Here is a 14190-nt window from a genome sequence, read left to right on the forward strand (position 1 = left end):
CCCAAAACTCCCACATCAGGATTAATGCAAGGTTCCGTCCTTAGCCCAATCCTCTTTATCATAGCTCTAAACTCAACCCTAAAAAATGTCCCATCCCCCTCCAAAATTGCACTTTATGCAGACGATATCGCCATTTGGACAACCTCGAAACACCAAAACAATGCCCTACAACAACTCGACAAAGCCCTCCAGCATGTTCACCAAGCACTGCAACCGCTCAACCTACATATATCTCCCGAGAAAACCAAATGCGTCCTTTTTAGCAACCATAAACCACACCTTCCCACACCCCTATCCATCAACGGACACGAAATTCCAATAGTTGAAGAAGCAAAATTCCTCGGCATAACTTTAGATCGCCCACTAACCTTCCAGACACACATCTCCAACACCGCCACTAAAGCATCCAAAAGACTAAACATTTTAAAAGCACTATCAGGCACCGACTTTGGAGGAGACACCCACACACTACTTAAATTGTACAAGTCCTTAATCCGTCCTATCCTTGAATACGGAGCCATCGCCTTTGACAACGCAGCCAAGACACACCTTAGAAAACTAGACGTCATCCAAAATTCAGCACTTAGAATCTCCACGGCAGCATTATCCACCACACCAATCACCAGCCTACATGTATATACAGACATTGAAACACTGGCACAACGGAGAATCATTGCACTATTCAGATACTTCTATAAAATACAAAAGATCCCAGACCACCCTTGCACCTCACTAATCAGATTCCGGTCACATCCACGATTCATCAACAAGAAAAGGCAACGCAGATTTGCCTACGGTACAAGCATCACAAAACACTCACGAACAATGAACATCACACTCCCCACAATCACACCTACACAGCGCCCGGTGGCGTGGTGGGCCCAAGAATACCCAAAGCTCTTCCTTCTCCTCGATAACAAGAAATCCTCCTACAGCAACATCGAAATACAATCCCTTTTCAACGAGTTCATGGCACAATTCCAAAACTACACCCACTTCTACACAGACGGAAGCAAAATTAACGAACTTACAGCGGCGGCGACGATCAGTCGTACAGGAGCACGCGCTAACACGACGGTAAGAGCCAGACTGCCTAACGGCACGTCAATCTTCTCTGCCGAACTCTTTGCAATAAGGGCAGCATTTCAAAAAATCAAAAACAATAATATAACTCGAGCGATAATTATCTCCGACTCACTATCAGCCCTCCAATCAATATCTACAAACATATCACAATGTCATCCCCTTATTACAGATATCTTTCAAATAAAAAGCACACTAAACCAGCTACCGATACTTCTCTGGATCCCTTCCCACACTGGCATCCCTCTTAACGATTATGTAGACAAATTAGCTAAAGAAGCTCTCACTTTAGAAAACATCACAAACATACCTCCAAATCCAGATGACTTTCTCACAAAATTACCTAAACAATTAAAAGCGATCAATCAAACATTCTGGGACAAAACCAACACAGCCTTAAAACAAATACACCCAAAAATAGAACCATGGAATTCAATCCACCAAACATCAAGAAGACGAGAAAGATGCCTGGCCAGACTACGTTTTGGACATACAAAACTAACACACTCTTTCATTTTTCTAAATCAAAATCCCCCACAGTGCCCTAATTGCAATGTCCGACTCACAGTTAAACATCTACTATTAGACTGCCCAATCTACAATCAAGAAAGACACACAATCATTAACTATAGCAATAGCAACAAAATCCCCCTAAACCTAACAAATATTCTCGGAGATAATTATCCTCAATTATTGAATCTTCTTTTCGATTTTCTCTCGCAAACCGGCCTAGAAAATAAAATCTAAAACATCTCCATTTAATGGAGATAAATCCTTAAAAAAAAGGAGGAAAAAAAAGTCTTCCTCTACGAAGAGGCAAGACATATTATAAGTAACATTCTGGCACCGCGGCACATTCACGCGATGTACCGCAAGGTGACAGAAAGTTAGTCATCCCTCCTCTCACAAGCTAGAGAGGAGAGACAGAGAGAGTGAGGAAAAAAAAAAGAAAAGAAAAGAAAAGAAAAAGGAGAAAAAAAAGGAAAAAAGAAAAAAAATGAATGAAAGCAAAAAAAAAAACATGCGTGACATAAATGTGACATGTTAATCAAAGCTTTTTGTGTGATATGAATGTGTATGGACATGTGTGCTTTGAAAATGTGTGTTTCTCAAAGTTTAAAAGAGGCCAAAAAAAAAAAAAAACGAGAAAAAAAAGAAAAGCCCAAAGAAATATAAAAAAAAATATAAAAAAATAAAAAAAATAAAAAAAAATATATAAAAAAATATAAAAAAATAAAAAAAAATAAAAATAAATATTAAAAAAAAACAGCGATGGCGAACGACAGGTTGGCCTGAGAGGTGGGGGCGGCACAACCTTCAACCCCAGAAGTGCTGCCCGCCTCTCGGGCTTATAACATCAGATCGACGGACTGGCCTACGGGTCGGGGATCGGCATAACCCCCGATAGCGGGGCTGCTTCCCGCCCTACGGGACCTCAAGAACAAGACCGGCCTGGGGGGCGGGCGGCACTAAACTTCAGCACCGAGAGCTGCCGCCCGCCCCCAGGGCAAAACACCAACATCTTTTAACGACGGACCGGCCTCTGGGGCGGGGGCGGCGCAGTCCCTGGCTCCGGCGATGCCGCCCGCCCCGTGGGCCGGTCACAGCACAGACGAGGAGCGAGGGGCCGACCGTGGGGGCGGGCGGCTCTAACTTCAACACCGAGAGCAGCTGCCCGCCCCCCGGGCCCCCAATTACCTACAGGACTTCACAAGAAGGGCCGGCCTGCGGGGCGGGGGCGGCGCAGTCTCCGGCTCCGGCGCTGCCGCCCCGCCCCGTGGGCCGGCCACAGCATCGACGAGGAGCGGGGGGCCGACCGTGGGGGCGGGCGGCTCTAACTTCAGCATCGAGAGCAGCTGCCCGCCCCCCGGGCCCCCCATATACCTGCAGGACAACGTTCGACGGGCCGGCCTGTGGGGAGGGGGCGGCGCAGACTTCAACATCGGGGAGGCTGCCCCCCCTACGGGCCGGCCCAACCACCACCACCACCAGGAAACATCGCAAAGGATGGGGGGGGGGGGGCGGGCGGTAGTAACTCCAACTCCGTGGTTTGCCGCCCGTTCCCCCTCCACTGTGCCGTGCTAACATACAAAAAAAAAAAAAATGATGAGCCAAAAAAAAATGATGATGATAAAAAAAAAATACAAAAAAAAAATAAAATAATAAAAATAAAATAAAATAAAAAAATAAAAAAAAGGCTCACTTATCCAAAAACTCGTACATGTGATGACTTTATGTAATAAAAAAAGAAAAAGGCCAAAAAAAAATGATGATGATAAAAAAGGCAAAAAAAAAAGATAAAAAAAGAAAAGAAAAAGGCCAAAAAAAAAAAGGCCAAAAAAAAAAGACCTGTTGCTCGTGGGGCTGCCGTCAAAGGGTGTACTCCGCCACCGGCCGGACTGAAGCCCAAGCGGCTCAAGAAGAAAGGAAAGAAAGGAAAGAAAAGAAGAAGAAGAACAAGAAAAAAACCAACGAAATGCTCCAGAAACCCACCAAAGAACATGCTCCCGACGCCACGCAAGCCAATACACGCCGAGACAACACAAATCGGCCGATATCGCCTCTGGCGGCAGGCCAGGCATATAATAAAAGGCAAAGGCAAAGTGTGGCAGCCCGCGCAAGAAGATGTGACACTTCTTGAGGGCCCACACCACCGCCAGCAGCTCCAGTTCCACCATGGCATATCGAGACTCTGTATCCGAGATGAACCTGGAACCACATTGGACCAGACGCCAGTGGTCACCATGCTGCTGGAGAAGGGCATACCCAAGTCCCTTTAGTCGAGCAGCATCAGTTTGCAGGACAGTTGGAAGTAGCGGGTCGTAATGAGCCAGAATGGGCGGTGATGAAAGCGCCTTCTTGACGTTGTTGAATGCCACTTGGTGATCTGGTGTCCATACGAACGCGTTGCTCGGCTTCAGGAGGCCCCGAAGTGCATCAGCTGCCGAGGAGATCTCGCTGGAGAAGTCGCCGAACTGCTGCACCAGACCCATGAACGATCTCAGCTCCGTGATGTTAGTGGGGCTGGGAAAGTCTGAGATCGCTGTGACTTTTCCAGGGTCGACTTCTCTTCCAGCAGATGACAGTTTGAAGCCACAGTACTGGACTTCCTCCATCGCACAACAAAACTTCTTTTCGTTGAGAGTGATGTTGTGCCGTCGACACTGGCCCAGGACAGCACGTAGACGGTCTGCGTGCTCTTCGAACGTCTCGTCGTGCAAGAGGATGTCATCCACCACCTTAACGATGTGATCCAGTCCTTGCAGGGCAGCATCTCCGCGTCTGCAGTACTCATCGCCTGTCGATACCAATCCCATAGGCGCTCTCAGGAATTTGAAGCGCCCCCAGGGAGTGATGAAGGTTGTGAGATGCTGGCTATCCTCGGACAAGGGGAGCTGCCAGTAGCCGGATTTAGCATCCAGCGTTGAGAAAATCTTTGATCGCGCGGGGATGCTCGAAACAGCTTCTTTTGGAGTCTGGAGTGGATGTAGCGGTCTCTTCACGAACTGATTGAGTTTGGTGTAATCGACGCATATCCTTACACCACCGTCAGACTTCGCTACCAAAACGAGTGGATGACACCACTCTGATGGCTCTTCGCCCACCGGTGCGATGATTCCTTGGGCAGCCATGTCATCCAGCTGGCTCTTCACGTTGTCTCTCCATGCGAACGGCACAGGTCGGGCCGTGCGCACCGCGAACGGTGTGGCGTCCTCCTTGACGTGTATGACCATCGGAGGGCCAGTCATGGGCTTCAGCGGCGACGGGTTGCTGTCGGATGTGAAGACGTCTGTAAATTCCTTGAGCAGCTCATCTCGGAGCTGCTTCTGTCGCTTCTGTTTCTCGCTGGACGTCTTTGACTCGACTGGAGAAACATCGGTCGTCCTTTTCCCAGAGGGTTCACGAGGCAGCGGGATAGGCTGTGGGTAGTGGTCCGGTAGGATTCCGAGATTCTTGGCTGTGTACCATGCGAGCAGAAGCCCTCTCGTTTCCTTGAAGACGTGAACCGTGTCTTCAACTGCTCTCTCATTCAAACGAAGGATGGCCTTGAAGGTGCCAACACACTGCATGGACTGTCCATTGGCAGCTGTGATGTTGAGACTTGGTGGCTTGGACAGCTCCTTGTCGTCGATCCCTAGGTTGTGTGCAGAGGCTGAGCTCATGACCGTGATTTCAGCACCTGAGTCTGGAGTTGCAGTGATGTCACCAATGAATGTATCGTCTGATGTCTCCACCTTGATGGCGATCTTAGGAGCCTGCAGACTGTGATGCAGACTACTGACGAATACTTGTGGCACATCAGCAGTAGCACGGCTGGTATCACGGCGATGTCTGCTGCGTGATCTCGTGGAACTTTCTGTGGCAGCCTGTGCTTGCTGAGACGCTCGCTTCTTGCGGCAAACCGAAGCGAAGTGTCCGATGGCTCCACAGAAGAAACAGGGTTGACCTGCTGCAGGACAGTTCCCTTGTGGGTGATTGGCCCGACCACAGCGTCCGCATGACTGACTTGCACGTCCTCGTGAAGAACTTCGCTGGCCTGGCTCAGGTCGACGAGAAATACTGAAGACGTTTTGGCCTCTGCTCATGACGTCTTGTAAGGCCTGGTCGTTAACCTGGGCGGCTTCCTCTGTACGGCAGATGTCTGTGACTTGATCTAGCGTTGGGAACGGGCGAAGGGCCAGGAGCTTCCGTCGGGTTTCCTGATTGTACAGCCCTGACATGATCTTGGTGGTGAGCCGCTGATCTGTACATGAAGAGCACAGTTCCGCGTCAGCGGCGAGCTCTTTCACCGAAACCAAGAATGAATCAAAGGACTCATCCTGTTCTTGTCGTCGCTCTTCGAACTTCACTCGGTCGATAGCAATGCTGCGCTGCTGGCGCAGATGGTACTCAATTTTGTCTAGTGCTGACTGGACGGAGTCGCTGTCTCTGATGCCGATGGCGTGCTCAGAGGCTGCACGCATATCCTCGGTAAAGCACGCCCTCAGGTACGCCAGTTGATCCTCACGGCTGAAGGATTGAAGCTGACAGAGCCTGCTGTAGTCATTCCAAGATGATCTCCAAGCTCTGAAGTCTCTGAGGCTGATGGACTCTGACAACTTGCTAGGTGCTGATACGGCAGGCGGTCTCACTGTAGGTGGCACCACAGCCACATCAGATGATGCAGAACTCTGTGAGTTCTGTGGTACGACTGGCACTCGGGTCTCTTCAGAGTTGTGAACAGCAAAAAGCGAAGAAGCATCTCCCGCCCCGGTCGCGTCCGATGCCGGAGCCTCGTCTTGCAGACGCAAACCTTGCATCTCAGCCCTCAGTAGATTTAAGTCTTGCTGGTGTTGTTCCCTTTGTGCTTGAAGGTCTTGACGATGCTGTTCCTGCAGTCCGGTTACGAGCTTGGTCAGCCATGGTGGTGCGCCTTCTTCTCCAGTGCTGTCCGTCTGATCCATCTTGCAGCTAGAGCGTAGGCTGTAGGCCATGCAGAGCAGAAGTATCAGGAAGTACCAGAAATGTCGCCGCGATGACCTCTGGTTTCATTAACATACGCCGGCGACCCTGAAGTGTTGGGGCAGGAGGACCGACAAAAATGAGTAATGGGAAGAGATAAGGATGGTGAGGAAGGCGCCAGCCACTGCCCGATTCAGCCCCTCGATGGCGAGGCCACTGAATGCGGACAGATCAGTGATACTCCGGCGCCTTGATGGCAAGGTTAGCCGGAGCTGACTGGTCGCACCCCTTGAATGAGAGGAGTCCCGCACCCGCGTCTCGAGGGCGAGACACGGGAAGCGAGTTCGAACCGACTGTCTCAATGGTGAGACCCTCGGCCGCCACCCTCAATCACCCCAAGAGGAGGAATGAAAAGATGACTTCCCAGGTAAGGACGGGTGGGATGTGCAGGATTATGCACCACCGCTCGTGCATGTAACACTTCACTGCACAACACCGTTCGACCACAATCCTGTCGGCTGCGCCATGTGATGTCGTCGTCGATCCTGCCCTGGTGATCTCTTGAGAGGCGAGCTGCGGTCTGTAGACTGTATTGGAGCGAGTCCGAAAGCACACTGACCCCACCATGCCAGCAACACACGACATCGACCTCACACACACACACATACAACGAACAACCAATCAGGTGCCGCTTACACCTGATCACGTGATCGGCCTGCCCCGCGGCGGCAGGCCGGACGGCCCGGCCGCGGCCCGCACGGCTCGGCTGCGGCCCGCACTGCGACCCGACAGGGGCAGGATACTATGCCGCCGCACCGACTGGGCCAGCTCACAACACAGTATGGCGCTGACTTGTGTGCGAGAGGCTCCGGAGGCGCTCGGCCACCAGATCATGGACATGACGAACTGAGCGCTGACCGGCTTAATCAGCATTTTGCCGGTGTCGGCGCGCGTGTGGCTGCAGAGGCCATGCTGGCCGCGCAGGGGGCCGTCCCCCCTGCTGCTGGCCCTCGTCCTCCCCGTGTGTGTGCGAGTGCCTTCGCCCCTGAATGTGTAACGCTGCCTGACCTGATTTTGACTGTGGGCCGGCTGAGTGCGTCGGGGTCGATGGCATCCCGATCAGTGATGTCAATTACGGAAAATCGGAATACCGATACCAAACCAAATACCAACCAAAACCGTGGTGAAGTACCGAAACCAAACCAACTTGGGAACATGAGGAAAATACCAACTTTTTACCGATTTCTTAGCCTCTTAAACATTAGCAAGGGTTCATGATACCGACAAAATACCAAACACATTAGGATTGAAATACCAAATACCGAGTTGGTATCGGTTTGGTATCGGTATACCAAAAAGTTGGTATCCGATTGACATCTCTAATCCCGATCAATGCGATCAGGAGCTGTCTCCCTGCAGTCGGTCCACTCATCCTTCATCTAATCAACACATCCATCTCCACCCATACCTTTCCTGACGCATGGAAAGTTGCCCATGTGACACTCATTCACAAATCTGGAGACCCTAACCAACCTGGCAACTATCGTCCTATTTCTATCCTTCCAGCTCTCTCTAAAATCCTTGGAAAGGTTGTTTGCTCTCAGCTCACCTCCTACCTCATCACTAACCACATCCTCTCCCCATCCCAGTATGTCTATCGCCCATCCCACTCCACTGAAGATGTCATACTCGACATTGTCGAATGGGCGGCTCGTAGGGTCGATGGCGGTCACGTTGCGGCGGTGACGTCAGTAGACCTGAGCAAGGCATTCGACAGTGTCGATCACTCGTTGCTTCTGAACAAGCTCGAGTGGTATGGCATCTCATCCCGCTGGTTCAGCAGCTACCTCTCTGGCCGTTCCCAACTTGTCCGCTCCTCGACGGCACTCCCACTCTCCCACGGCGTCCCCCAGGGGTCCATAGTGGGCCCCATCCTCTTCCTCACCTTTGTCAACGACCTAACCTCTTTCCTCCCCCATGGCCGCCTCATATCCTACGCGGATAACACCCAAATCCTGGACTCAGCACCCTCCAAACCAACATCCAAGTGCTGAAGTCCCGGGCTGAGGAGAACATCCAACACCTTCATAACTGGTTTAGCTTGAACAGTCTGAAAATGAATGGACTGCTTCACTCTTCTTGGGACGCAAAATTCTGTTGATAAAGTGAAGGACTTTGTCCTCACAGTAACTCAAAGTGCTGGGTGTTCTCCTTGACCAAACCCTGAGCTGGGAGCCACACATATCCTCCATCATTCTGCGAGCCAATGCAATCCTCGTGTCACTCTTCAAAATTCGTCACCACCTCTCCCCTGAAATCCTCAAAATCCTTGTCCAAGCCCACGTCCTTCCCCACCTCCAGTACGGTTCATCAGTCTGGGGTGGTGCATCCAAAACCTGCCTGGATCGACTGCAGAAGGTGGTGCATTTTGCGGTACGGTTGGTCTCCGGCTTCCGCAAATATGACCACGTGACCACTGTTCTCGCCGCGCTCGGCTGGCCCAGCGTGCAGGAGATGATAACGCGTCGTGATGCGTTCAACGTGCACCGTGCTCTATTCGCCGCCGCACACTGGGCCGATCGCCAGGTCTAGCACGACATGGGTAAAAAATCGAACTTTGTGGATGTGCAATGAAACCTATACTAATTTGTTCAAAAATGATCATACTACATTGCTGTGGTCTTTGTTTTCCAACACAATTGCTATTTCATGGCGAAAACTCAGCTTAAACACGAACTTCGGGATCGTTTGGACCGAACTCGTCCCCCGCACTCTTCGACGGCGTATCTTTGATCCACGAAAACAATCACAATTTGAGGAGGAATTCCACATTTATATACATCAAACGATAGCTCCGGGTCTGCAGAACACACATAACCACATGAAAATGGCGAACTCTTACTTGGTCATGATGTATTTGTACCGCAACAATTTAAAGACGAAAATATAATTTCACATAATTGATGTCACACACTTTTAGACTTTTAAAAAAAGTACCGCAAAGTACCGCTTCGAAAATCTCGCTACATGTCAATGAGTCATTGCACTACAAGATCCAACAGTTATTTCTTGCGACTTTTTGAGACTTTGGATGTAGCAGCCAGGGCAGGGCCTCGTCTAACATGTTAACTGGGGGGGGGGGGGGCAATTGCCTCCCCAGTCGAGCGGATTGCCCCCCCCCCCCCCAGCGGCCAACATATGCCCCCCCAGTCAAAACATTAACTTCTCAGAAAATTACCTTCTCTGCAATACGTTTTTGTTAGGAGTCTTACATGGATTTCACGAGAAACATTAAATTACACTATGCAACAGTCATATTGTTCCTGAGTAACGACCGATTTTTTGGACTCATTGGGTCTCATTATAACCGAAACGGGCATTTGCTTTGATCTGAAAATGCTTTTCCGGTTTTCAGAGACGATTTTCGATTTTTGGCCCCGAAATTTGTTTTTTGGCCCACCGTGTCCGGTGTAATTAAGTAATCGACTCGCGGTAACTTTCATCGCCTTTCCTAGGCCACAAGCTTTCGAATGATATCCGGTTTTGCATATTTGCGTGTAAAGATAACGTCATAAATCTATGTTAAAGTTAGAAAATGTTGAAATTTTGTAAAGATTTGACATTTTTTCGATTTCGTTTCAAAATAGAGAAAAAACTAAAGGCCCTATCCAAATTCTGAGCCCAGTTCCCTGAAGAGCATTCAATTTCCGTTCGGAGGGTACTATTTTAGTGCATTTTATCGGTTTACTGTGGCGTCCAGATTGAATCACTTGAAAAACGGGCCCCCAGCCATTTCCATGACAATATGTGTTCAGTGCATGAAGAATCATTCTAACAAATGGAGGTACAGATCAAGATTCTGAGCGACAGGACTACTCAAAAGTAAGTTCCTGCGTGTGACCCGAGGTCAAGAGGGGTCAACAACATGACCTCAGTTCACCCCTCGTTGACCCTATGGCGTTAACATACGTTATCAGGTTAATGCTATGTGATATGACCTAGGGTATGTGTTTAGGTTAATTCAATCTGGACGCCACAGGAATCCGATAAAATGCACTAAAAAAGTACCTTCCGAACGGAAATTGAATGCTCTTTAAGGAACTGGACTCAGAATTTGGATAGGGCCTTTAGTTTTTCCTCTATTTTGAAATGAAATGGGAAAAAAGTGTAAAAAAAATCCAAGTTTTAACATTTTCTAACTTTAACATAGATTTATGACGTCATTTTTAGGCGCAAGTATGCAAAACCAGGTATCATTCGAAAGCACGTGGCATAGGAAAGACGATGAAAGTTACCGTGAATTGATTGCTCAATTACATCGGACACGGTGGGCCAAAAGCCGAATTTCGGGGCCAAAAATCCAAAATCGGCCCTGAAAACCGGAAACACATTTTCAGATCACTGATGTTAGTTGTCGGACTTTCGTCCCCGTCTTGAGTTGAGATGTTAGTTTCACAACGTTTCGGCCAGTTACTTCTCCGGCCGTCGTCAGGTGTTCTTTGGCCCTTGGGTTCTTTGTCTGCCTCGATAGTGGAGTGGTTAGAACCGTGGACTATCACCGGGGAAACCCGAGTTCGATTCCCGCTGACTACAGGAGCTTTCGAACGGTATGACGCGTACGGCGCAACGCCACCAACATCCAGGTCCTTCTAAGGGCCAAAGAACACCTGACGACGGCCGGAGAAGTAACTGGCCGAAACGTTGTGAAACTAACATCTCAACTCAAGACGGGGACGAAAGTCCGACAACTAACATCAGTGATACTAACACCTCGTCTCAAGCATTCAGAAGAACTACATTTTCAGATCAAAACTAATGCCCATTTCGGTTATGATAGGACCCAATGAACGAGAAAAATTTGGTCGCTTTCCAGGAACAGAAAATCTTTCATTTTTTGTTGCATAGTGTTATTTGTTTAAAAACTGTTCATACTCCATCACTACGGGAAAAGCCAGAGTTTTGTGATTTATAGAGCTGAGTACCCACTGTGATTCTGTGATTTTGCTACTGTGATTCAAGTAGCAAATTGTCAAATGGCTGGTGACCAGTGACCCAACTCGTGTTTGCGCCCCCCCCCCCCCGCACTCAAACGCCCAACACGGATAAGTATGTTTATCACTGTCTGGTGGGACAATGTGAGGGAGTAACACATTAATCTTAACTCTCGCCCGTATTGGTGTTTTTCCAGCCGCGAACTTATAGGGAGGGGGGGGGGGCGTTGGACCTTGCCCCTTGCCGTTTTGCCGCTGATCGAGCTAGAGCTTCGCGGAGAAAGCCACCGTGTTGCCCGTCACGAGAGGAAGCCAATGCCCGATACCTCATTTTAAGGTCTTAAGTCATCGGTTGACCTTCCAGGTACCAGGTCAATGAGCCAAAAGTCGGGAAAATCGCGGTACCTGTTACAGCGTCGAAAAGGGTGGCTGTTGTTTATTTTCGGGGTGCTTATCACGAATATCATGTTAGTTATGATCATAGATACATTTTGAAAGACAAAGTTGAACACAGCGATGAGATACAACACAGCAGTGCTGCAATGAAATCCACCATGGATATTGCTCAATTCTCAGGACTTCTTACAACACGGAATGTGTGCCCCAACTATCAGTTGATACCTATAGCTTTTGAAAGCACGTTACACACAATGCGGAATCAGAAAGCTCTCAGACAGTCACAACATGGTAGGTACCTATGTGACAATGTTCACCCATGTGCATTCTCAAAAGTGCAAACCATCTTGACTAGCTCTGGGCTTGGCACTAACAAACTGGCTACCTTACTTTACACAAACTAACTTGGCACACCCTCTTGAGATTGCTGTCCAATCCCATGCTTATTCACAGTGTTTGTTGACAAGGCGTTCGAGAAGCTCCATCTTCTTCTTTGCTACATCCAGCTTTGCTTCCCGGTAAAACTCCATTATCCAGGCATCCTGCAGGGATGTGTTGTCTGAGTCAGCACGCTTCCTTTTTATTCTATTCTCCTGCGAGATGTTGCCAGCCGATGAATCTTGCAGTTACACCCCCTGCTGCTCGTGCTGCTGCTGCTGGGGCTGGAAGTGGAGACAAGTTGTGGATCTACCTGGGTTACCTGTAGGCTGTAGTGGCTGGACACTGTGCGGCACAGTGGAAAGACGTGCCACATTTGGATCCCTTCCCATCACTTTCTCCATGGCATCAAACCATTCCCAAGAAACAGCTTCTGAGCCACTCCTTGACATTTTGTCTTTTACTTCTTTGTACTTGTTAACTAGCCTGTACCATTTCTTGAGCAAGAACTCCCAATCTGGGACCAAGTATCCCTGTTCTTCAAAGTCCAGCTTGACTTCCTCCCACTGTTTCTGCTTTTGCTGTTGAGTCCACTGCACTGTTCACCTTGGCTTCATTGCAGGCATCTACCAGCAAAGCTACTGTACCCGGGTTTACACTTGAGACAGTAGCATTGTGATCCTCAGACACCTCTCCTCCTTGCATACTTATCATTGGTCCACTGTGGTTTGGGCAGTTGGGACTCTCCTCCATAGTTTGAAACAATCCATCACACGCTTCGCAGAGCCACATTGTCCTGGCAGAGAGAAATGTCTGTTAAAACAAATCCTAAATTTTGGTGGATTTTCTGGGGTTGTTTTTATGCTATATTTACTGGGTTTATTGCCTGAACAGGCTGTAAAATATAGATGCTAGGCATGTGTTCACTGTTCACATTTTTTAGCTTGTGTAAGGTGGTATATTTAACACTGACAAGTGTTCTGAAAAAATCTGACAATCACTTAACCCGCGCCCTGCTGGGGGGGGGGTGTTTGAACACCCCCCCTGTGGTTTTTCGCGAATATCTCAAAAACGGCGGCGCGGAGCGCCGCCGTTTTTGGTATACCTTATGATACATCAATTCTACACATGTTGTAAAAATTTCAGACCAAGGTCATTCAAGGTCAGGTCACCAGGTCACTTGAAGTGACCTCACCTCATAAAAAGTTTCAATGTCTGTCATAGCTACACCGAGTGACCGATCGCTTTGAAACTTTCAGCGATTGCTAAGAGCAATAGTATGTACAAAATGTATATCTCAGAATTTTGATATCGATGACCTAAGGTCAGGTCAATTTTGCGACCTCCCCAATAAAGTCAATGGGAGAAAATTGAAATGCGCCTCTTTTGGACGAAAGACATTATAAACACTCCCAAACACTGAATTACAAGTGGTTTAGACACACTGAACATGAAAATGGTGTCCGTGACCCCTGTTTATGCCCTGAGGTCATCTTAGGTCACGAATAGTATCTAACAGTTTTTCGCAAATAACTTTTGATAGAGGCATGCTAGAGCGATGAAAACGCCTTAGATGTGTTCAGCTCGACGATACGGATCGACTGATATGCAACATGACCCTTTCCGGTCAGGTCATGACCTTGACCTGAGGTCAAATTTTCAAGTTGACCTTTCAAGGTCAAGTTATAGTTCATTCGATGCGTCTTGACGAGAGGAACACGATGCCGGTAAAAGTAAGCTCGTACAAGGCTTGAGTCAAAAGTTATTGCAGAAAAACTGTTTCCGAAAAAATCGGCTATTTTTGCAGTTTTTGCCCCCTGCAGGCAAAACCGTTGACGTTAGGTCAAATCTGAGAAAATTACTCAGAAAGGACGTTAATAGGGCTATCGAATGCGCTTTT

The sequence above is a fragment of the Amphibalanus amphitrite genome, unplaced genomic scaffold (assembly GCF_019059575.1).
Source record: "Amphibalanus amphitrite isolate SeventyFive unplaced genomic scaffold, NRLGWU_Aamphi_draft 000340F_arrow, whole genome shotgun sequence".
Classification (NCBI taxonomy): Eukaryota; Metazoa; Arthropoda; class Thecostraca; order Balanomorpha; family Balanidae; genus Amphibalanus; species Amphibalanus amphitrite.